This window comes from Saimiri boliviensis, chromosome 9, assembly GCF_048565385.1.
Source record: "Saimiri boliviensis isolate mSaiBol1 chromosome 9, mSaiBol1.pri, whole genome shotgun sequence".
NCBI lineage: Eukaryota > Metazoa > Chordata > Mammalia > Primates > Cebidae > Saimiri > Saimiri boliviensis.
This window is the reverse complement of record NC_133457.1, coordinates 57,759-82,936: the sequence shown is the minus strand read 5'-3', so window position 1 is coordinate 82,936 and position 25,178 is coordinate 57,759. Positions and strand designations below refer to the sequence as shown.

General features: G+C 46.5%; 1 pseudogene; it reads left to right on the top strand.

Annotated features, from left to right (window-relative positions):
* The window catches only part of LOC141585737 (phospholipid phosphatase 2-like), a 142,479-nt pseudogene extending 118,890 nt beyond the window's left edge, over positions 1-23,589 (top strand).
* Positions 23,590-25,178: the final 1,589 nt, after the last annotated feature.

Sequence of the window (25,178 nt, the reverse complement as noted above, 5' to 3'; positions counted from 1 at the left end):
TCTCAGGTCCCCCATTGCCTGCCCACCTCTGCCACTCCGCAGCCCCTGACCTTTTCTTAGGGATCTCTTGTGGGAGCTCCCAAGTGGCATAGCAGCCTGAGGGCCACCCATTCCTAAGGCTAAACAGGTTTGGACCTGGCTGAGGCTTGGATGAAAGACCACCTCGGGGAAAAGAAGGCTGGAAACTTTGGCTTCCCTCTCTTTTTCTGTGTTCTTCTGCTTGTCACAGCGCTTCCCAACCTCCTCCCTACTCTCTGGTCCCCTCTTTTGTACCAGCCTGCACGTGACCTCCCTGTGGGATTCATGCCAGCAGCCCCTGGTGCCATAGCAGCCTCAGGGCACCCCAGCCCAGAAGCAAAGTAGGGATGGGCCTGGCTGGAGCTTGATGGGGGACAGCATTGAGAGACCGAGGGCTGGAGGCTTTGGGTTCGCGCTCCCTTCCTGCTTTCTCTCGCTTGTCACACTGCTTCCAAACCTCCCCGACTCCCTAGCTCTCCCTTTCCCCCATGCCTGGCTCGTACCAGATACCTCCCTGTGGTTGGCCATCCTGGCAGCCTTTGAGTGCCATAGCAGCCTGAATGTGCCCCTTCCTGGAAGCTAAGCACGGTCAGTTCTAAGACTTGGATTGGGGACTGCATGGGGAGACCGGAGGCTGTAGTATTTTGCCTTCCTACTCTTTTCCTGCTTTCTGCCATATGTTGCAATGCTTTCCACCAGCCCCCTTATTTTTTGGCCATCTGTTTCCCATTCCCCTGCTCCCCCATTTTCACAGGAGCCTCCTGTGGAAGTCTGATGCAGCAGCTTTCAGACGCCATAGCAGCCTGAGGGTGCCCCAGCATGGAAGCTAACCTGGGTCAGGCCTAGCTTGGGGTTGAATGGGGGATTACCTGGAAAGACCAGGGGCTGGAGGTTTTGTACTTTCTGTTGCCCTCCTGCTTTCCCCCATAGCAAACACAGGTCCCAGTGGGTCAAAAAATCTACATGAGGAAAGGAGGCTGAAATAATGTGGGACACCAGGGGGGGACTGTAGCAAACTGCAAGGTATTCACTTCAAAGATTTTTCAATACTGTGATGGGCAAACCAAACACAGAAACGGGAAGCCCAGTTCAGTCACCAGCAGCTAATGTGGGATATCTGATGTACATGCTACAGGGCAAACTGCGTGGGATGAAAGATCTGGTCTCCACCAACCTGTTCTTCAAGTCCAGACACTCCTGCGCAAGTCCCCACACTCTAGTGGGGACTGACACCTTTGCTTGTTGAGTCTTCTTGTTACCCTTTATTTTTTTAACCCAACAAATATATTTTTTTCATTTTTTCTCCTTGTTTTGAGACAGAGTCCACCTCTGTCACACAGACTTTGGAGTACAGTGAATTACGAGTCATTGCAGCTTCTATCATTTGGGCTCAAGTGATCTTCCCACCTCAGCCTCCCAAGTAGTTGAGATTAGTCATGTGCCACCATACCCAGCTAAGTTTATTATTATTATTATTATTAAGACAGTCTCACTCTATCACCGAGTCTGGAGTGCCTTGCAATGTTGGCTCACTGCAACCTCTGACTGCTGGGTTCAAGCATTTCTCCTGCCTCAGCCTCCCAAGTAGCTGAGGTTACAGATGTGCACCATCAAGCCCAGGTAATTTTTGTATTTTTAGTAGAGACAGGGTTTGACCATGTTGTCCAGAATGGTCTCAATCTCTTGACCTCATGATCTGCCCACCTTGGCCTTCCAAAGTTCTGGGATTACAGGTGTAAGCCATCATGCCTGGCCAACCTTTTTTCTTTATAAGCTACCCAGCCTGATGTGTTTTCTTATAGCAATGCAAAATGGACCAATATAGGAATCATATACCAATACTTACCATACTGTGATGAGCACAATGACAGAAGTACACAGTGGGGTGGAAACACTCCCAAGAGGCTTCTTGTTGTATCATAGAGAGTGAGGTGAGACACCTCAGCTGAGGCTAAAGAGGAACAAAGATGAGAATGAAAGGGTGATGATGAGGGTAGGGGAGTGTTTCCTGAAAGACCAGTAAAGTCCCCCAAGAAAACTGACATTTCATGTGACTGGAGGGTAGGGATATGGGGAGGGTAGCACAGAATAAAACTCAGAAAGTGAGCCAAGGCCAGCTCTTACCAGGCCCCATGGCCAAATTCGTTTGGACTCTATCTTAAAGGCAATAAGCAGTCACCAACAGGTTTTAGTCAAGGACCATTTCGACCCAAATTTGCCTTTTAGAAAAATTCCTCTGGCTTCATTGAACAGGTTGAAGTGAGCAAGCCTAGAAGTCAGGAAGACAGTTGGGGGTCCTCACAATAAATCAGTGTAAAAGAAAATAGGGCCAGGAATGGTGGCTTCTGCGTGTAATCTCAAAACTTTAGCAGTCCAAGGTGGGTAGATGGTTTGAGCCCAGAAGTGTGAGACTAGCCGAAGCAATGTGGTGAAACCACATCTCTCCAAAAACACAAAATATTATCTGGGTGTGGTGGCTCGTACTTGTGGTCCCAGCTACCCCAGAGGCTGAGGTGGGAGGATGGCTTGAGCCTGGGAGGTTGAGACTGCAAGTGAGCCAAGATCACACCACTGTGCTCCAGCCTGGGCAACAGAGGGAGACTGCCTTAAAAAAAAAAAAAATCCCATTCTTACCTATAGTACCCTAATGTTCTCATGAGAACCTTGGTGGCACAGTGAATCCAACTGTCATTATAATTCAGCAACCCACACATTTAAGTTTGTGTTTCATTTTCTTTTTTTTGAGATGGAGTTTCGCTCTTGTTACCCAGGCTGGAGTGCAATGGCGTGATCTCGGCTCACCGCAACCTCCACCTCCTGGGTTCAAGCAATTCTCCTGCCTCAGCCTCCTGAGTAGCTGGGATTACAGGCACGCGCCACCATGCCCAGCTAATTTTTTTGTATCTTTAGTAGAGACGGGGTTTCACCATGTTGACCAGGATGGTCTCGATCTCTTGACCTCGTGATCCACCCGCCTCAGCCTCCCAAAGTGCTGGGACTACAGGCTTGAGCCACCGCGCCCGGCCTGTGTTTCATTTTCAATAATATCAGCCCTGTCGATACAAGAAATAAGGAATTGTGTTTGGGCTATCATGGAAGCTCTCTTGATCTTAGACCATGACTTACGCTGAGACGTAAAGACTTGAGTTTTTTGTATTTCTCTCTGTAAGTGCTCAAGTGCAGTGGTCCCCAATATTTTTTGCACCAGGGACCAATTTTGTAGAAGGCAATTTTTCCACAGACTTGGGGCAGGGGATCAGTTTTGGGATATTTCAAGCACATTAAATTCATTATGCACTTTGTTATTATTACATTGTAGCATATAATGAAATAATTATATAACTCACCATGAAGTGGAATCAGTGGGAGTCCTGAGCTTGTTTTCCTGCAACTAGACGGTCCAGTCTGGGGGTGATGGAAGACAGTGACAGATTATCAGGCATTAGATTCTCCTAAGGACAGACTAATGTAGATTCCTTGCATGCACTGTTACACAATAGGGTTTGTGTTCCTATGAGCATCTAATGCTGCAACTGACCTGGTGGGAGGTGGATATCAGGCAGTGATGAGGGGAGTAGCTGTAAATACAGATAAAGATTTGCTCTCCCACCCAGTGCTCACTTCCTGCTGTGTGGCCAAGTACAGGCCTGTGACCCAGGGATTAGAGGCCCCTGCTCAAGTGCATCCAAAAGAACTCTTCCCACACCCGTCTTTATACTGGTCAAGTGCAGAAGCCACTTAGCTCCCAAGGCATGTGCCTCAGCTGTTATTTCATCACAATTAACAGTAAGGGGTAGCTTACTGTTACCAGTTTTTATTCAACCACTAATCAGTTTATGACCATTATGGGTTTGTTTTATATTTTGGCTATTATGAATAATCCTGCTATAAACATTTGTATGTATACTTTTCGTGTGCATTATGTTTTTATTTTGCTTGCATGTATACTTAGTGGTGGTTGCTGGATTATGTTGTAACTCTGTATAAACTATTGAAAAATGGCTAGACCATTTTTCACAGGGGCTGTGCAATTTTCACATTCCTACTAACAGTTTATGAGGGTTTGAGTTCTCTGCATCCTTCTCTACACTTGTTATTGTCCGTCTTTTTATTTATATGTGTATTTATTTGGGATGGTCTCCCTCTGTCACCAGGCTGGAGTGCAGTGGTGTGATCTCTGCTCACTGCAACCTCTACCTTCTGGGTTCAAGTGATTCTCCTGCCTCAGGCTCCTGAGTAGCTGGGATTACAGGCATGTGCCACCATGCCTAGCTAATTTTTTGTATTTTTAGTAGAGACTGGGTTTCACTACGTTGGTCAGCCTGGTCTCAAACCCCTGACCTCGGGTGATCCACCTGCCTTTGCCTCCCAAAGTGCTGGGATTACAGGTGTGCCACTGCACCTGGCTGTCCATCCTTTTGGATGGCCATTTTAGTGGGTGTCAAGTGGGATTTAATTTTGGTTTTAATTTTCATTTCCTTGAAGACTAACAATATTGAGCATCTTTTCATTTTCTTTTTGGCTATTTCTGTATGTTCTTTGGAGAAATTCCTATGTAAGATTCTTTGCCTTTTTTTTTTTTTTTTTTTTGTGAGACGGAGTTTTGCTCTTGTTACCCAGGCTGGAGTACAATGGCACGATCTCGGCTCACCGCAACCTCTGCCTCCTGGGTTCAGGCAATTCTCCTGCCTCAGCCTCCTGAGTAGCTGGGATTACAGGCACACGCCACCATGCCCAGCTAATTTTTTGTATTTTTAGTAGAGTCGGGGTTTCACCATGTTGACCTGGAAGGTCGCGATCTCTTGACTTTGTGATCCACCCTCCTCAGCCTCCCAAAGTGCTGGGATTACAGGCTTGAGTCACCGCGCCCGACCTCTTTGCCCGTTTTTAACATGGGTTGTCTTTTTTATTTTATTTATTTATTTTGAGAAAAGGTCTCAGTCTCACCTAGGCTTGGGTGCAGTGGTGTGACCATGGCTTTCTGCAGCCTTGATCTCCCAGGCTCAAGCGATCCTCCTATCTCAGTCTCCTGAGTAGTTGGGACTATAAGCATGTACCACTAGACCCAGCTAATTTTTATTATCTATTTCTTTCTTTCTTTCTTTTTTTTTTTTTTTTTTTTTTTTTTTGTAGAGATGTGGTCTCGCTCTGTTACCTTGGCTGGTCTAGAACTTCTGGGCTCAAGTGATCCTTCTGGCTCTAAAGTGCTGAGATTATAGGCACCAGCCACTGTACCCACCTGTTTTTGAATTTTAATAGTTCTTTATATAGTCTAGACACAAGTTATTTATCAGATGTATAATTTGCAAGAATTTCCCCTCTTCCTGTAGTTTGTCTTCTTTATGGTATTTTATGAAACAAAAGGTTTTTAGTTTTGATGTCTAGTTTATCTATTTTTCTTTTCTTTTCTTTTTTTTTTTTTTTTTGGGTAATGCTTTTGGTTGTCATAGCTAAGAATCCATCAAAAACTCTTAGAATTGTAAATTCAAGGTCATAAAGATTTAAACCAACAGTTGTTTTTTTTTTTTTTTTTTTTTTTGTTTTTGTTTTTTTTTTTTTTGAGGCGGAGTTTTGCTCTTGTTAACCAGGCTGGAGTGCAATGGTGAGATCTCGGCTCATCACAACCTCCGCCTCCTGGGTTCAGGCAATTCTCCTGCCTCAGCCTCCTGAGTAGTTGGGATTACAGGCACGCACCACCATACCCAGCTAATGCTTTGTATTTTTAGTAGAGATGGGGTTTCACCACGTTGACCAGGATGGTCTCGATCTCTTGACCTCATGATCCACCCACCTCGGCCTCCCAAAGTGTTGAGATTACAGGCTTGAGCCACCGCGCCCGGCCTCACCAACAGTTTCTTTGAAGAGCTTTAGAGTTTTAGCTTCTAAGTTTAGGTCTTTGAGCCATTTTAATTTTGTATGTGATGTGAGGTAAGGATGTAGCTGTGTTCTTTTGCACTAGGATATCCAGTTGTCTCCCCTCTGTTGAAGATGATTCTTTTCCCATTGAATGGTCTTGCGCCCTTACTAAAGATCAGTTGACCATACACACATGAAGGTTTATTTCTGGACGTCCATTTTATTCCAAAACAATTGGAATTATTAACTGCTTACGTGTTTCAGGCATGATCATAAGCACAAATTCATTTGCTTCTCACAGTAACTGTAAAGTGGGCACTATTCTCATTGCCATTTGACAGATGAAGTGGCCAAGATGCGGAGTGTTTTGCCCAAGGCCACATAAGTAACTACTAAGTGGCAGTGCCAGTGTAAGAATTTAGGTTGAATAACTTGAGAGCCTGAGATCTTCGCCGTGCATGCTGTAAACAAAAGTTAGAAATCAGAACTTCAGAATTCCACTGAAGAGTTCACTTTAAGCTAATAGAGTGAGTGTCAGATTAGCCACTAAGGGTTTGTAAAGCAAAACAGAGAGGGTCTTCCCAGCTTGCTTTCTGCGGAGCAGCGGCAATGAACCTGCCTTTTTTGGTTGAAACTCCTACATTCCCCCCCGCCCCCGCCTCAGGCTGATAATTTGCACTTAATTACCGGGGCAGTGCTGAGTGGAGCGAGCTAGGGTGGGGCCAGCTGCAAAGGCCTCGCACGGCTCCACCCAGACCCTGGGAGTGGGAAGGCCCAAGGCCGGGAAGCCCTCGTGTGAAGGTGCGTGGTTGCCGCGGTGACCAAGTGCTGAAGCTGGCAGGGCGAGGTCGGGCTCCGTCAGTTCAACTCCCGGCACCTGGGGAGGGTCTGGGCTCCGGCCACCAGGATGCCCAACCTCCTTCATCTTCGGGTCCCAAACGCTCTGCCTCCTGCAGAGAAGCAGTGTTCCGGGGACCCCGCGCCTGCCGCCGGTTCAGCGACCCGCCCTTCTCGCTTTGGAGAAAGAAAGTAAGTCCGAAATCCAGCAGCCGAGCCCTCCTTCCTTCTTTCGTCTAAGTGAGGCTGCTTAGAAGTCCTTTTTCTGAAGGCTAGCTGCATCTTCAGGTGCATCCCCTCCTTGTCAGCTCGTTCACTCCCCGTTGATTCTTTCTCTTCCACCTGAGTAGTTAGCCCGCGTCTTAGAAGATATTTGAACTGGGCGAAAATTTAGCCCAAGTAAACAGCAGTAGGATTTTGGAAGTTATTTGAGCAGCAGGAATTGGCACGAATAGTTCAGTTTCTAGTTTAGGCCATTTCGCTTAGTAGCAAGTTTATAGAGTTTACCTTGTGTACATTTCCTTTACATTGGTTTCTAAATTGAAAGCATGCCTCCCAGTGCAGTCGGAATTACCTTTCTCGTTCAAATTTTCCTGATCTGGTCTCAGTGTAATTACAAGTATCTTGACAAAGTTTCATTCTTGGCCCATTCCACTCATCATCCCAAAGTTTTCACATAGCAGCCATGTAATGCTATTAAGTTGATCGTGTAATTCCTCTGCTTAAAACTCTGCAGTGATTTCCTGTTGCACTTTAAAAGCTCCTCCTGTCCCCTTTTCACTTGATCTTATGCGCACTCCCGTTTCCCCACCTAAACTCTTCAGCTTAACTGGACTTTTAGTCTGAAAACTCCTTCAGGTTTTCTTTCTGTCTCAGGAAAAAGACCATTCACACACGCCTTCAGCCTGTATTGGCAGTTGCCTTCCTTGACCATGCTAAGTAGGCTCCCTTGTTGGTCTTTTTCATCGTCTTAGCGATTATCCTTTCTAATTAGCATGATTTGTTACAATAAATTTGTTAATTTCTTTTTTTTTCTGTCTTTTCCACTGGACTGTAAGTTTCAAGGGCAGAGACCATGTCTGTTTTATTTGCCATTGTGCATACCCTTATAAAAAAAGTGTCTTTTAACAGCTTCCTTTCTTTTTAATTAATTAATTTATTTATTTTATATATTTATTTATTTATTTTTTTGAGATGGAGTTTCGCTCTTGTTACCCAGGCTGGAGTGCAGTGGCGCGATCTCGGCTCACCGCAACCTCCGCCTCCTGGGTTCAGGCAATTCTCCTGCCTCAGCCTCCTGAGTAGCTGGGATTACAGGCACGCAACACCATGCCCAGCTAATTTTTTGTGTTTTTAGTAGAGACTGGGTTTCACCATGTTGACCAGGATGGTCTCGATCTTTTGACCTTGTGATCCACCCGCCTCGGCCTCCAAAAGTGCTGGGATTACAGGCTTGAGTCACCGCGCCCGGCGTCTTTTTAATTTAATATAAAATAACTAGTTTAAAATTTGGAAATCGTTGGGAGTTTACATCAGAGGGTTAAACAAGAGTTACTGTATGATCTACATATGATGTATATTTACAATTAAAGCATATTTGAAATTAAAACTGAAGAGTACTATGTTTAGATAAACCATACACCAATTTACCACAGCAAGTAGGAAGATAATCATATCTTCTTCTGTCTGATCAAATGGGCCCATTATCTCAGTTCACAAGTGTACTTAAGCAACTTAATCTGTTGTCTATATATACTTATCAGCTGTGTGTGAATCAAAAACGGTTTTCATATAATTATACATATAGTATTAAATACCTGGATTAGGTTTGTCAGTTATTTGAGAGTATATTTTGCACCTGGCTCTGGTGCATCGTTAGGGATATAGTCCTGCTTAAAATAAGAAATATACAGGGACTATTATTCTAGCATGAGTTGTTTTATAAAGCGAGATGGCTAAACAGTATTACATGGTGTCCAGTTGTTACTTGTTCTGTTGTCTGTACTCTGAGTTGTGTACATGTGAAGCATATGAATGGAGTAACTTTTTTTTTTTTTTTTTTTTGAGACAGAGTTTCACTCTTGTTACCCAGGCTGGAGTGCAATGGCGCGATCTCGTCTCACTGCAACCTCCGCCTCCTGGGTTCAGGCAATTCTCCTGCCTCAGCCTCCTGAGTAGCTGGGATTACAGGCACACACCACCATGCCCAGCTAATTTTTTGTATTTTTAGTAGAGATGGGGTTTCACCATGTTGACCAGGATGGTCTCGATCTCTCGACCTCGTGATCCACCCGCCTCGGCCTCCCAAAGTGCTGGGATTACAAGCTTGAGCCACCGCGCCCGGCCCATTGAATTTCTTTTAGGAAGCTCTGTGAAGTTTTCCAAGGTGGCCAACTAAATCTGCATTCCTACAAACAGTTTACAAGTCTTTCCTTTTCTCTACACCTTCAGCACCACCTATCTCTTGTCTTTTTCATAATAAGCATCCCAGCAGATGTTAGGGGATAAATCAGTGTGGTTTTGATTTGTATTTCCCTGATGACCAGTGATGTTGAGCATCCTTTCATATACTTGGCCATTTTTATGTCTTCTCTGGAGATAAGTCTGTTCAGGTCCTTTACCTATTTTTTAATCAGGTTATCATATTGTTTTGCTATTGGGTTGTTTGAATTCCTTACATATTTTAGGTATTAACCTTTTAGGAGAGACTATGGTTGGTAAATCTATTCTCCCAGTATTTAAGTTGTCTCTTTAGCCTCTTTACCATTGTTTCATGGTAAAAACAGTGTTGAGACAGGGATAAATCCAACTCGGTCACTATGTGTAATTTCTCTGATGTGTTCTTAAGTTCATTTTGCTGGTGTTTTCTTGATTTTTCCATCTATGTTCATCTTAGATAGTGGTCTTTAGTTTTCTTATTGTGTCTGACTTTGACATAGGAATGATGCTGGCCCCAAAAATGGGTTTGAAAGTATTCCCTCTAGTTCTCAACTTTAGAAAAGCTTAGGCCGGGCACGGTGGCTCAAGCCTGTAATCCCAGCCCTTTGGGAGGCCGAGGCGGGCGGATCAAGAGGTCAAGAGATCGAGACCATCCTGGCCAACATGGTGAAACCCCGTCTCTACTGAAAATACAAAAATTAGCTGGGTGTGGTGGCGCGTGCCTGTAGTCCTAGCTACTTGGGAGGCTGAGGCGGAAGAATTGCTTGAACCCAGGAGGCCGAGGTTGCAGTGAGCCGAGATTGTGTGTCACTGCACTCCAGCCTGGAGCCTGGCAACAGAGTGAGACTCTGTCTCAAAAAAAAAAAAAAAAAAAAAAAAAAGTTTAAGAAGAATTTGAGATGTTCCATGGATATCTAGTTCATTGTGCGTTTTTAACATGAAGGGATGTTAAATTTTATCAAAGGCTTTTTCCACATGTATTGAGATAATCATGTGGTTTTTCTCCTTGGTTCTGTTTATGTGGTTTGTTTATCGATTTGCATATGTTGAACCAGCCTTAGATCCCAGGGATGAAGCCAACTTGATCGTAGTGGATAAACTTTTTGATGTATTGCTGGATTCAGTTTGCCAATATCTTATTGAGGATTTTCACATTGATGTTCATTAGGGATATTGGCCTGAAGTTTTCTATTTTTTGTCTGTCTGCCACGTATTTGTATCGGATGATGTTGGCATCATAGAATGAGTTAGAAAGAAGTCTCTCCTTTTCAGCTGTTTGGAATAGTTTCAGAAGGAATGGTACAGGCTCCTCTTTGTACCTCTGGTAGAATTGGTCTTTGAATCTGTCTGTTCCTGGGTTTCTTTTTTGGTAGGTAGGCTATTAATTACTCCCTCAATTTCAGAACTTGTTATTGGTCTATTCAAGGATTTGACTTTTTCCCAGTTTATTCTTGGGAAGATGTATGTGTCCAGGAATTTATCCATTTCTGGTAAATTTTCTAATTTATTGGCATAGAAGTAATATAGTGTTCTCTGAGTTTGTATTTCTGTGGGGTCAGTTGTGATATCTCCTTTAATAACTTTTTACTCTGTCTGTTTGATTCTTCTCTCTTTTTTCTTCATTAGTCTAGCTAGGGTTTATCTATTTTGTTATTTTTTTCAAAAAACCAGCTCCTGGATTCATTGATTGTTTTGGAGGGTTTTTTATGTCTCTATCTCCTTCAATTCTTGTCTGATCTTAGTTACTTCTTGTCTTCTGCTAGCTTTTGGATTAGTTTGCTCTTGCCCATCTAGTTCTTTTAGTTGTGATGTTAGGTTGTCAATTTGAGATCTTTCTAACTTTCTTATGTGGGCCTTTAGTGCTATAAATTTCCCTCTTAACACTACTGTAGCTGTATCCCAGAGATTCTGGTATGTTGTCTCTTTGTTGTTGTTTTCAAAGAACTTTTACAAGGAGAATAATTGGTTATACTGTATTAGGAGAATAACAGTTTGTAACAATATTACTTGGAATGAACTCCATACTTTCCTTTGTTTTTTTTAAGACAGAGTTTCGCTCTTGTTACCCAGGCTGGAGTGCAATGGCGCGATCTCGGCTCACCACAACCTCCGCCTCCTGGGTTCAAGCAATTCTCCTGCATCAACCTCCTGAGTAGCTGAGATTACAGGCATGTGCCACCATGCCCAGCTAATTTGTTTGTATTTTTAGTAGAGACGGGGTTTCACCATGTTGACCAGGATGGTCTCGATCTCTCGACCTCGTGATCCACCCGCCTCAGCCTCCCAAAGTGCTGGGATTACAGGCTTGAGCCACCGCGCCCAGCTCATACTTTCTTTTACTATTCAGTGAAGCAATTGTTTGGCTTTATGGCTACACAGGCAGTTTTTCTTTGATAGCTAAGTTAATTTCATCATAAGGCAATCAGGTGGCACAAAAATATCAACAACTACAGGAAACCAACATCTGGCAAAGACATTTGAAGATCATGTTCACCCTGAATAAACAGGTGCCTTTAAAAAAAAATTATTCCAACTTTTAACGTCAAACAGAAAAGTTGAAAAAGAAGTACAGTAAAGACACATGCGCCCTTTATTTAGATTCACAAATTAACATTTTCTGGGATTGGCTTTGTGTGTGTTTCTGTCTCTTTTCCTCTTCACATACACACTCATTTACTCTCTCTTACACACGCGTACATATGCATGCACACACTCACATTTTGGGGAGTTCTGAAATGCTTGAAAACAAATTGCAGACATTAAGATTATTTAAAAATACTTAAGGGATTTTTTCCCAAAATTAGCACATTCTTTTATATTACCACTATAACAATTACAAGACATTAGCTACTGATAATTAATATTATGTAGTATACAGTCTAAATGTCTCCACTTGCTCTCAGATATTCTCTATATCAGTCAGGGATCTTATATTGGAATTTTTGTCATGTTTCTTATTTTCATCAGTCTTGAATATTGCTTCCCCTCCACCCTTTTTTCTCATCTTTTACAACCTTGATATTTTTGAAGAGTCCAGACTAATTGTCTCACAGAATGTTTCTCAAACTGGATTTATCTAACTGTTCTTCTGGATTAGGCAAAATGTTTAGGCAAGTATTATGTTTCCTATTGCATTGCATCGGGAAGTTTATAATGTCACTTTATCTCAATATTTGTGAAGCTAAGTTTCATCTCTTCGATTTAAACTCCATGCTTAATAAACATTTGATGGGTAATAGAGATATATGAATGTCCTTTTCCTAACAATATGTTAGTATATAGTGTTAGGAGTAATTTCATGCCAGAATCTTATATTACCTTGGTGGTATTTGCAAAATGGTGATTTGAAAATTCAGGCATTTTTCTAGCTCAGGGGCCAGTAGATTTTTCCAGTAAAGAGCCACATTCTAAGTCTTTTAGGCTTTGTGGGCCACATATGGTCTCTGTTACATATTCTATTTCTTCTTTAGCTGTGTAAAATTATTAGCTCATGGACTGCAGGAAAATGGTCTGCAGCAGGATTTGAGCCATGAGTAGTAGTTTGTCAAAGTCCTGTTTGTGTTATAAAGAAGAGCTTTCCTTTTCCTTGTAACACCTGTGTGTGTGTGTGTGTGTGTGTGTGTGTGTGTGTGTGTGTGTGTCAGAGGGAGAGAATGAGATTCTTTTTTGTTTGTTTGTTTGTTTGTTTTTTGAGACGGAGTTTCGCTCTTGTTACCCAGGCTGGAGTGCAATGGCGCGATCTTGGCTCACTGCAACCTCCGCCTCCTGGGTTCAGGCAATTCTCCTGCCTCAGCCTCCTGAGTAGCTGGGATTACAGGCACGCGCCACCATGCCCAGCTAATGTTTTGTATTTTTAGTAGAGGCGGGGTTTCACCATGTTGACCAGGATGGTCTTGATCTCCTGACCTCGTGATCCACCCGCCTCGGCCTCCCAAAGTACTGGGATTACAGGCTTGAGCCACCGCGCCCGGGAGAATGAGATTCTTTAGTAACTTTATGTCTTTTGTAGAGTTGGTCTGTTTAAACTTTTTTTAAAAATAAATACTCTTGGATTTAACTTTGGTAAATAATATTGTCTTAAGAAAATTTCAATTTCATATTCTGTGCTTTCTGATACAATACCACTAGCTGCATGAGACTATTCAAATTTAAACTAATTATAATGCAGTTATAATTAAAAATTAAGTAAATTAATAATCAGAAAAATTCAATTTCTCAGTCACATGAGCCACATTTAAGTGTACAAGTATTCACTCAACACACGTAGCTAGTGGCTACATATTCAACAGTGCAGATGTAGGACATTTTTATGATTTAGAAGTTGTATTGGACAGTAATCAATGCAGATTTCAAATATATTTGTATATTTGAAAGTTGTGTAAAATAGTCCCTTATAATTAGAGTTAACTTATAATGTTTTTCTTGCCTTTTTTTTTTTTTGCATTTATGCTTATTTCCTTTCTTACTAATTTGTCTATTTTTTTTTTCAAGGCACCAAACTATTATGTCTACTATTTTTTGGTTTTTGTCTCACAATTTCCTTTCCTTATGCTTTCTTTTGATTTAGTTTATCCATTATTCTTGAAATTTTAGGTTCAGAGGTACTGTGCAGGTTTATTATATAGGTGTCACTGGGGATTTGTGTACAGATTATTTATTCACCTATGTGGTAGGCACTGACCTCTTGGGCTCAAGTGATCATTTCCCCTCAGCCTCCTGAGTAGCTGGGACTATAGGTGTGCACCACCATTCTGGGCTAATTTAAAAAAAAGTTTGTTTTTTTCCTGTAGAGACAGGGTCTTACTATGTTGCCAGGCTGGTCCCAAACTCCTGGTCACAAGCGATCCTCCCTTCTTGGCCTCCCAAAGTGTTTGGTGTTACAGGTGTGAGCCACCACACCTGGCCTCTTTGTGTTTCTTTAGAGTAGAGCCGTCCTAGTATGCATCTCTAGCCCATAACTGTTCCCCAGCATTGTTATGTCTTTTAATCCTCTTTCAATCTCCCAAGTTGGTTGGCTGGGTGAGTGCTCACACCTGTAATCCTGATGTGATAGGATCATTTAAGTTCAGAGGTTTGAGACCAACCTGGACAACACTGGGAGACTCCTGTCTCTACAAAACCTAATTTTCTTCTTTTTTTAAACTCTACCCAGGCTGCAGTGCAGTGGTGTGATCTCACCTCACTGCAACCTTCACTTCCTGGGTTCAAGCCATTCTTCTGTCTCAGCCTCCCAAGTAGCTGAGATTATAGGCCCATGGGACAATTCCCAGCTAATTTTTGTACTTTTAATAGAGTCGGGGTTTCACCATGTTGGCCTGGCTGTCCTCAAACTCCTGACCTCAGGTGATCTGCCCACCTCAGTCTCTCAAAGTGCAAAGATAGGGATCACAGGTGTGAACAACCATGCCCGGCCAAAAACTAAAATTAAAAAAAAGACACAAGTTATAATTTTCTCCTGTATTCCTTTTTCTTTTTCTTTCTTTCTTTTTTTTTTTTTTTTTGTGAGACGGAGTTTCGCACTTGTTACCTAGGCTGGAGTGCAATGGCGCCATCTTGGCTCACCGCAACCTCCGCCCCCTGGGTTCAGGCAATTCTCCTGCCTCAGCCTCCTGAGTAGCTGGGATTACAGGCATGCGCCACCATGCCAGCTAATTTTTTGTATTTTTAGTAGAGACGGGGTTTCACCATGTTGACCAGGATGGTCTCGATCTCTTGACCTTGTGATCCACCCGCCTCGGCCTCGCAAAGTGCTGAGATTACAGGCTTGAGCCACAGCGCCCGGCCCTTTTCCTTTATTTATTTATTTATTTATTTTTTGTTTTGTTTTGTTTTGTTTTGTTTTTGTTATTGTTGAGACAGAGTCTTGCTCTGTCACCCAGGCCAGAGTACAATGGCACAATCTCAGTCCACTGCAACCTCTGACTCCCAGGTTCAAGCGATTCTCTTGCTTCAGCCTCCTGAATAACTTGAATTACAGGCATGTGCTACAACACCTGTCTAATTTTGGTATTTTTAGTAGAGATGGGGTTTCTCCATGTTGGTCAGGCTGGTCTCAAACTCCTGATCTTGTGATCTGCCCACCTTGGCCTCCCCATGTGCTGGGATTACAGGCCTGAGCCACCTTGCCTGGCCTCTCCCTTTTCCTTTCTATGGATTTTGGAAGACTCCACACTGTTGGGCCTGTAGCATTTCTCAAAGTCTGGATTTCCCTGGTGCAGGTGAACCCATTCTCTGTCTTTTGTATTTGTGGCATATTTGCAGCTGGATTTATGCTCACCGCATTAGAGTTTGATCATGTTGGCAAGATTCAGTGGGTGATGTGATTGATCTCTTATTGGTGATGAATACTATCCTATTGTCTCTCTTATTTTGTTAATTTTTTAAATTAGTTTTTTAGAAATGGGGGTCTCATTTGGTTACCCAGGCTGGAGTGCAGTGACTCCACCATAGCTCCCTAAAGCCTCAAATTCCTGGGCTCAAGTGATCCGCACACCTCAGCCTCCTGAGTAGCTGAGACTACACACACCACACTCAACTTTTTTTCTTTTTTGAGATGAAGTCTGTCTCTGTCGCCCAGGCTGGAGTACAGTGGCGTGATCTCAGCTCATTGCAAACTCCGCCTCCCAAGTTAATGCAATTCTCCTGCCTCAGCATTCTGAGTAGGTGGAATTATAGGCACCCGCCACCACACCCAGCTAATATTCATATTTTTAGTAGAGATGGGCTTTCACCATGTCAATCAGGCTGGTCTGGAACTCCTAAACTCAAGTGATCTGCCTGCCATAGCCTCCCCAAGTGCTGAGATTACAGATGTGCCATTGCACCGCACCTGGCCAATGTCCAGCATTTTCTTTTTATAGACTGAGTGTTTTTTTGTCACCCAGGCTGGAGTGCAGTGGTGCAATCTCGGCTCAGTGCAATCTCCGCCTCCTGGGTTCAAGCGATTCTGTTGCCTCTGCCTCCTGAGTAGCTGGAATTACAGGCACCCACCACCACGCCCAGCTAATTTTTGTATTTTTAGTAGAGACGGGGTTTTGCCATATTGGCCAGGCTGGTCTTGAACTGACCTAGTGATCCACCCACCTCAGCCTCCCAAAGTGCTGGGATTCCAGGCTTGAGCCACCACGCCTGGTACCTAATTCCTATTCACTGGTCATGGATGGGAGCTATGGAACCTTTCCCCAGAATACATGCTGACCCCATCAGAACTTCAGGGTTCAGTCTCCTAAGAGATGTTCCTCTGTGCTACACACCCAAATAATCCATCTCAGTCCACTGTCAGACAACTTCCAGGAATGACAGTGGCTGTAGTCTAGCTGGAAAAACACTGAAGTAGGAGTCAGCAGACCCCGGGACTCTCTAGACTCAGCCACTAACAACTTAATGTGGCCTTGGGGAAAAAAAAGCTGGAACAACCATGCCTATAATCCCAGCACCTTGGGAGGTCGATGTGGGAGGATTGCTTGAGCCCAGGAGTTTGAGAGCAGCCTGAGCAACATAGCAAGACCCCATTTCTACAAGAAATTTCAACAAATTTTCCAGGTGTTGCAGTGTTCCTCTGTAGTCCCAGCTACTTGGGAGGCTAAAGTGGGAGGATCACTTGAGTCCCGGAGGTCAAGACTGCAGTGAGCCAAGGTCATGCCACTGCACTCAAGCTTGGGCTTCAAAGTGAGACACTGTCTCAGAAAAAAAAAGCTGGAGCTTTTTTTTCGCATTTGTAAAAGGTAAATGATATTATCTCCTTTATGGAGTTACTGTGAGGATGGAAATAAAATTATTTCTTTTCCCTCCCCTTTTAGAAATACAATGAGATAGGCATAGTGGCCAGGTGAGGTGGCTCATGCCTGTAATCCCAGCACTTTGGGAGGCTGAGGCGGGTGGATCACCTGAGGTCAGGAGTTCAAGACCAGCCTGGCCAACATGGTGAAACCTTGACTCCACTAAAACTACAAAAATTAGCCCAGCGTGGTGGCATGTGCCTACAATCTCAGCTACTCAGGAAGCTGAGGCAGGAGAATTGCTTGAACCCGGGAGGTGGAGGTTGTAGTGAGCCGAGATCATCCCACTGCACTCCAGCCTGGGAGACAGAGCAAGACTCCATCTCAAAAAACAAACAAAAACCAAAACCCGGTGTGGTGGCTCATCCCTGTAATCTCAGCACTTTGGGAGGCCGAGTTGAATGGATCACCTGAGGTCAGGACTTCAAGACCAGCCTGACCAACATGCAAGAAACCCCACCTCTACTAAAAATACAAAATTAGGCAAGCATGGTGGCATGTGCCTGTAATCGCAGCTACTTGGGAGGCTGAGGCAGAAGAATTGCTTCAACCTGGGAAGCAGAGGTTGCAGTGAGCTGAGATTGCACTCCAGCGTGGACAACGAGAAGGAAACTCCGTCTCAAAAATAATAATAATTAGATAGGCATAGGCCCATTGCATCGGTGGGATTCGAACTCCTGCGCCTCGGGCGGGGGAGACACTTGGAGAGAAAAGCTGAGTCCCAGGCTTTGGGACCTCGGGAGACCGAAATCTGTCCCGCGGGTTATTGGGCCAGGTGGGGGAAGCAGCTCCCGAGGCCTCCCGCCAGGGTCCCGGAAACAAAGGCCAAGTGTTTGCTCTGTGGCTGAAGGGACAATGGCCTCGCGGATCTGTCACTGCAGGGGGGCGGGTGTGCTCTCCTCCCCAGCGCGTTTCCTGGTTCTCTGGCCAAGTCCTCTGAACTCCAAAGTAGACCCTTGTTGGGGGGCCAGGGGACAGCACGAGGTCCCCGTGGGGTGTCTGCCAGCCCTGGGCGCCATGTCCTGTGGGGTGTCTGCCAGCCCTGGGTGCCATGTCCAGTGGGGTGTCTGCCAGCCCTGGGTGCCATGTCCTGTGGGGTGTCTGCCAGCCCTGGGCGCCATGTCCTGAGCAGCTGTGCTGTCAGTTACTTAAACGTGTGTGGCACTTTCTGGCAGCCAGGTGCTCAGCAGCATGCAGATAACCGAAATGGTTCCGTAAATGGCATGTGAAGGAGGGGCAGCCGCGTGGAGTCGCCTGCTGGAGGCCGCACAGCCGGGAGGTGCCGCCGGGGTGGGGTTGGGTGTGGCTGCTGCGTGCCAGGGGTGGCGGCCGGCCGAGGGCACCTCCATCTGGAAGCTGTGGCCCGTCACAGTGCAGTTCACCTGCCTGTCCTGGTGATGGATGCCTGTAATCCCAACTACTCAGGAGGCTGAGGCGGGAAAATTGCTGGAACCCGGGAGGTGGAGGTTGCAGTGAACTGATTGTGCTCCAGCTCGGGAGACACGAGACTCTGTCTCAAGAAAAAAAATTGTTTTTGTTTTGCTCAAAACTATAGGAAAAAAATAAAAAGAAAAGGAAAAAAAAAGAGCATAAGCGAATAGAATAAAAACAAAGTTGTTTTTGTGTGTTTTTAGTGATTGAACACAGTGTATTCTTGTGTTTTGGAAGTTCATGTTGTAACATTCTGTCCTCTTTTGCTTTATGTATTTTGGAGTTCTGTGGTTTACTACATTTACATTTATAATTGTATTATTATTACATTTATAATTATAATTATTACATTTATAATTGCTATATCTTTTTGATAGATTGACCCTTTCATCATCATAGAATGATACATATGAGTTTTGCCTCAACAATTTTTGTCTTGATGTCCATTTGTCTGATATTAGTATAGCTATTCTGGCTCTCTTTTCGTTACTGTTTTGCATGGAATATTTTTTTTTCCAATCTTGTACTTTCAACCTATTCATGTCTCTGACTCTAAAGTAAGTCTCTTATACCTAGCATAAAATTGGGCCATTTTTTTTTGTATTGTCCAGTCTCTGATTCTTTTCAAGACAGAGGCTCACTTTGTTGCCCAGGCTGGAGTACGGTGATCTCAGCTCCCTGCAGCCTTGGACTCACTCCCAGACCAAGCCATCTTCCAGCCTCATCCTCCTGAGTGGCTAGGACTGGCCACTACATTCAGCTACTGTTTATTTACGTTTTTTGTAGAAATAGGGTTTTGCCATGTTGCCCAGGTTGGTCTTGAACTCCTCAGCTCAAGCGATCCACCCTCTGTGGCCTCCCAAACTGCTGGGATTACAGGTGTGTGCCACCATGCCCAGCCAGATCTCTGACTTTTTATTTTTTGTGTTTTTTTCCCCCCCTGCATATGTTAATCTTTTTATTGAATTAAGGCATTTAACGAATCTCTGACTTTCAGTTGGAGTGTTTAATCTATTTATAGTCAGTGTAATTACTGATAAGGAAGGCCCTCTGTCATTTTGTTTAGGGTTGCTTAGGTTATGCCTTCCTTTTTCAGTTCCTTGTCACTGCCTTTTTTTTTTTTGTCTTTAATTTTTTTTTTTCTTTTAGTGATGAGGGTCTTGCTGTCTTGCCCAGGGCTTGAACAACTGGGCTCAAACCATCTCTGCCTTCGAAGTAGCTGGGACTACAGGTATACATTATCACATCTGGCTGGTTTTGCCATTTTTTTTTTAGAAATAGGGTCTCACCATGTTGCCTAGGCTGGTCTAGAATGCCTGGGCTCAAGCAGTCCTTCTGCCTTGGCCTCCCAAAGTGTTGGGATTACAGGCGTGAGCCACTGAGCCCATTCAGGCTAAATCATCTTTTTCTCTCTTTTTTTTTGAGACAGAGTCTGGCTGTGTTGCCCAGGCTGGAGTGCAGTGGTTCGATCTCTGCTCACTGCAACCTCCACTTCCTGAGTTCAAGCAATTCTCCTGTCTCAGCCTCCCCAGTAGCTGGAATTACAGGTGTGTACCACCACACCTGGCTAATTTTTGTATTTTCATTTGTATTATTTTTATTTATTTTATTTTTTGAGACGGAATCTCACTCCGTCACTCAGGCTGGAGTGCAGTATACAGTGGCATGATCTTGGCTCAGTGCAACCTCTGCCTCCTGGGTTCAAGTGATTCTCCTGCCTCGGCCTTCCAAGTAGCTGGAACTATGGGCATGTACCACCACATCCAGCTAATTTTTATTATTTTCAGTAGAGGATGGGGTTTCGTCATGTTTGCTAGGCTGGTCTCGAACTCCTGATCTCAGATGACCCACCCACCTTGGCCTCCCAAAGTGCTGGGATTACAGATGTAAGCCACTGTGACTGGCCCGGCTGAATATTCTTAACTGACCTATTTTCTCTGTTTTTTTTGAGACAGAGTCTCACTCTGTCACCCAGGATGGCATGCAGCAGTGCGATCTTTGCTGTCCGCCACCTCCATCTCCTGGATTTAAACACTTCCCCTGCTTTAGTCTTCTGAGTGCTGGGATCACAGGCGTGCACCACCACACCTGGACAAGTTTTGTACTTTTAGTAGAGACAGGGTTTTACCATGTTGGCCAGGCTGGTCTCAAACTCCTGACCTCAGACGAGCCGCCTGCCTCAGCCTCCTAAAGCACTGGGATCACAGGCGTGAGCCACTGCACCTGACCTGTTTTATTTTGTTTTAAACTGTGTGTTTAGAGTATTATAAGGCTACTCTGGAAATAGGAGTCTCCCTACTCCCCGGGGTGTGTTGTTGCTGTTTGTTGCAGTGGTTATTTGTTTAATGACTTTTCTGATTGTGAAGTCTCTATCTTTTGTCATGGATGGCCATTTCCTCCTGTTCTTTTAGCCTGGTGGTCAGCGAGTGATAGGACAGAGATGTCTTTAAACATCTGGAACAACAACAACAACAAAACCCCACAACACCCTCCTAAGTCAGTAGAAGGGGTCTGCATGCCTGTGGGGTCAGCCCTTCCACGGTGAAACAGGTTTTCTCTGCCTTCATTTTCACTTCCTGCTTGTGCAGAGCTGGAAGGCCAGCTGGATGTGAGCGCAGGGCCCTCGCAGGCCTCTCGCAGGCCTCTTCCAAGCTCCCGCACCGCTCGGGTCTTGTAGGTTACAAGCCTTCATTCCCCAGAGCGTTTTATTCCCTGGCCTTTCCTCCTAGGCAGTTTGGCTCCTCTGTTTTTTGCCTCATCTGCTCTCATGGCCCCAGGCAGCAGACATTAACAAATTTGTTGTAAACATTTCCTGCAAATGTCCACCAGGTAGCACCTCAGCACTGGGAGAATGTCCAGTCAGGTGAGATCAAGATCAGCCCTTGAGCCATACCCCTGTCCACAGTTGCAAATAAGGCCCCTTCTTGGAACCTGTGCTGGGCGTGTGGTCTGTTACCCTCAGGCCACCACAGTCTAAGCAGTGGGAGAGGGACCAGGATGAGTTAAAATGCCACAAAGCTGTTTGTTCTGAGATCCAACTGAAATATCTCTGGTTTTTATTTGAGATGGAGTCTCGCTCTGTCGCCCAGGTAGTGGCATCATCTTGGCTCACCCCAACCTCCACCTCACAGGTTTTCAAGTGATTCTCCTGGTTCAGCCTCCCGAGTAGCTGGGATTATAGGCATGTTGGCACCATGCCTGGCTAATTTTTGTATTTTTAGTCGAGACGGGGTTTCACCATGTTGATCAGGCTGGTCTCAATCTCCTGGCCTCGTGATCCCGCTGTCTTGGTTCCCCAAAGTGCAGGGATTACAGGCGTGAGCCACCGCGCCCGGCCTCAACTGGATTATGTTAATCAAGTATTCCTCTGGTTCCTGCAAGCTTTTGATTCTGTCCAAAAAAGTTGATTGTGACTTTTTTGCCAGTTTTTTGTTGCTTCCTGTTTTCTGTGTTTCATTCACGTCCTTCACGGGATCTCAAATTTATATAAAAAGAAATCTTCCCTCAGATCCACAGATGGGAGAAAATCCTGAGAAGAAACGCAGTGAAAACGAAACCGGTGTTGCCTGCTTGCTGGACACTACCGTCCACCCTGGGTGTTGGGTTCAGGCCTCAGAGTCTTCACGGGGGAGGCGTCTCATGCCACAGCCCCAGCTGGAGACTCTGATCCATCATCAGATAACTGGAAAGGACAGAGGGAACAGCCTCTGCTCCTGGGATTTGCTGGCCTGTAACGTCGGCAGCTCTCGTGTTGAACCCTCCCTTCTGCAGGAGGGGCGGTGGTGAAGGGAGGTTGGAAGATGCCGACTGAGCCGCCAGCCCTCCGACCTGCTGCCTCTCCTTCCCCAGGTTGTCTTTCTGCTCGGGACACACCTCCTTTGGGATGTACTGCGTGGTGTTCCTGGCGGTGAGTCCATTTTTCTAGGGCTCGCCTGTCAAGTCACTCCCTTCCCTGGACCTCAGTTTTCCCAGCTGTAGAATGGGTGGGTCGTGGTGGTGATGGGCGCACTCACTGACTTGTTTGTAAAGACAGGAGGCCCTGGGCTGGCCAGTTTTGTGCCCCCGGCCTCGGAGCTGCCATCTGTGCAGTGGGTGTGGGAGGGCCTGGCAGGGCACAGGCTGAGGCACCCTCTCCCGTCCCAGCTCTATGTGCAGGCGTGGCTCTGCTGGAAGTGGGCACGGCTGCTGCACCTCACGGTCCAGTTATTCCTGGTGGCCTTCACCCTCTATGTGGGCTACACCCGCGTGTCTGATCACAAACACCACTGGAGTGACGTCCTTGCTGGCCTCCTGCAGGGAATACTGGTCGCTGGCCTCACTGAGAGCTTCTGACCTTGACTCACCCCCTGTGCTGTCCAGAGACCACTCCCTGCCCAACCCTGGTCCTGCCCTGCACACTCTTGCCCCACGGAGTCCTCCCCTGGGACCCCTTCCTCCAATCCTGGTCCTTCCCTGGGACCCCTCCTTCCCCCGGTTTCTCCCCTGGGACCCCTACCAAAAACTCCAGTCCCTATCTGGACCCCTCCTTTTCCCCCCATCCTCTCCTGGGACCTCTTCCCCCAACCCCAGGCTTTTCTGAGGGCCCCTCCCTTCCCCCATTCCTCCCCTTGGGACCCTTTTCCCCAACCCCAGTCCATCCCTGGGACCCCTCCTTCCCCCATTCCTCTGCTGATACTACTTCCCCCAACCCCAGTCCTCCCTTAGATCCCTCCCTTCCTCCCCCACATCCTACCCTGGGACCCCTTGTCCCAACCCCAGTCCATTCATGGAACCCCTCCTTCCCCCATTCCTCCCCGGGACCCCTCTCCCCAAAGCCAGTCCTTCCCTGGACACCTTCCTCCCCCAGTTCCTTCCCTGGGTCTCCTCCCTGCACACCGCAGCACTTCCCTGGGCTCATTGGCGCCCCAGTGTTCTCCACTGGTCCTCCACTAAGAGGGCTCTCTTCCCCCACAGGCACTCTTCCTCTCATTGCCCACCTGAGACCCTTTTCCTCCCCCTCCTACTCATGCCCATGACCCTGGTGCCTGCCCAGCCCCTGCCCAGTCTCACCTTCCTCCACTCTGCCCGGTCCGCTCCATCTCAGACTTTTTCAAAGCCCGACCCCCACAGCACTGCCCGAAGGAGGAGGAGCTGGAACGGAAGCCCAGCCTGTCACTGACAGTGACCCTGGGCGAGGCTGACCACAACCACTATGGGTACCCGCACTCCTCCTCCTGACACTGTACCCTGCCCGGCAGGGAGTGCTGTGAGTCCAACTGAGGCCGGCCCCCCAGGTGGTCCCTCTGGCCCTGGGTAGGCAGTGAGGGCTCTGGACAGGCTCCAGGAACCCTGAGTAGGCTCTGCTGCCCCCTGCCCTGCACTGGACCAGGGGTCTGGGGAGGCCTAGGTAGCCGTGAGCATTTGGAGGGGGACCTGTTTCTGTAGCTCCCCAAATATCCCCATTCTTTTATGGGGTTAAGGAAGGGACTGTTTTGTAAAATGTAATGTACATGTGGTTTTTAGTAAAATGGGGCATTGGTTTGATGAGTGGTCTCAGTGCCTCTGTTCCTTATGGCCGTTCTGGGACGGTGTTCCTCCTGTCAGAGGGCTCCATGGAGCTCAGGCATCAGGCGAACTCACCGGCTGTGACGGTGGAGGGCAGCAGCCAAGCCCGCCCCTTGCGTTTCTCCCTGCAGGGCGCTGGGGTCAAGGGTCATATGGGTCAGCACACCCTTCCCCTCTGCTCATGTCCACCCTGTGCACCTGGGGGCCATACTTCTGAAATGGGTAATTCAGGGGCTGGTTTCCCTGAAGTGATGGTAGAACACACAGAGCTTACTTTTTCAACAGGAGGGTAAAGGGTACATTTGGTTTTTGTGCAGGTGGTAACTCAAGTGTCTGCTGATGTTTTGTTTTCACCTGAAACCTCTCTTATTCCCTCACCCTGCAGGGTGTTCCTATCAGGCCTTAGCCTTCAGGAAGGGTGGTGTAGCCCTGGGGGCAAAAGTGCAGCCTGGGAGCCCCACCCAGGGTGCCTCTGTGGAGACCTGCTCTTGGTGGATGGGAAGGAAGGTGACGCAGACCCTGCAGAACTCCAGCTGGACGTCAGGGACTTGCCTCCATGCAGGTGTCAGACGGGATCCTGGCCGGGAAAGTCACACTGAAGCCTCCCAGGTATCCTAGGGTGCCACAGCAGGCAGTGACACCCGAGGACTAAGGAGGCTGTGTCTGGGCTCAGAATGGGTGGGAGAGAGATTCCCAGCCAGATCCCACAGGGACAGTCACTGCATCAGGAGCAAATGGGAATGAGCCAGGTGCCCTGACAGCCGCCGACACCTCCGTCTCCTCCCAGGCACAATGGCCTTGAAAGCCAGGACCGCAGTGAGGGTTGAGTGCGAGTCTGTGGGAGCAGCTGCAGTGCACAGGACACTGGTGTAGTCTGCTGGGAGCAGGTGGCCGTGTTGGGATGAGTTGTGAAGACTGAGGAGTGGAGGAAGTTTGGAGTGAGGGAGAGGACATGGCTGAGTCCGGCGGCTGGCCTCGGCAGGGGGGGTCTTAGTGCTTCAGAAAGAGCATGTGCACCCCACGGCTATGAGAGCGGAGAAAGAAAGGGCTGTACTGACCAGAGCCATCCCCCGAAGGTCCTCAGGAGCCAGGAGGGCCCAGCTCTGGGAGCCGGTGGCCTGTCTCGCCATTTGGATGCTGCCCAGCTGGGCTACACATGCACTGCTCTGCATCTGTTGGAAAAAGGCGGGACGCAGGGTGTCGGGCTCGGAAATTCTCACAGGTTCCCAGTACCAAGATGGCAGACAGGGCGGCAGTTAGGACACATTTCTCCAC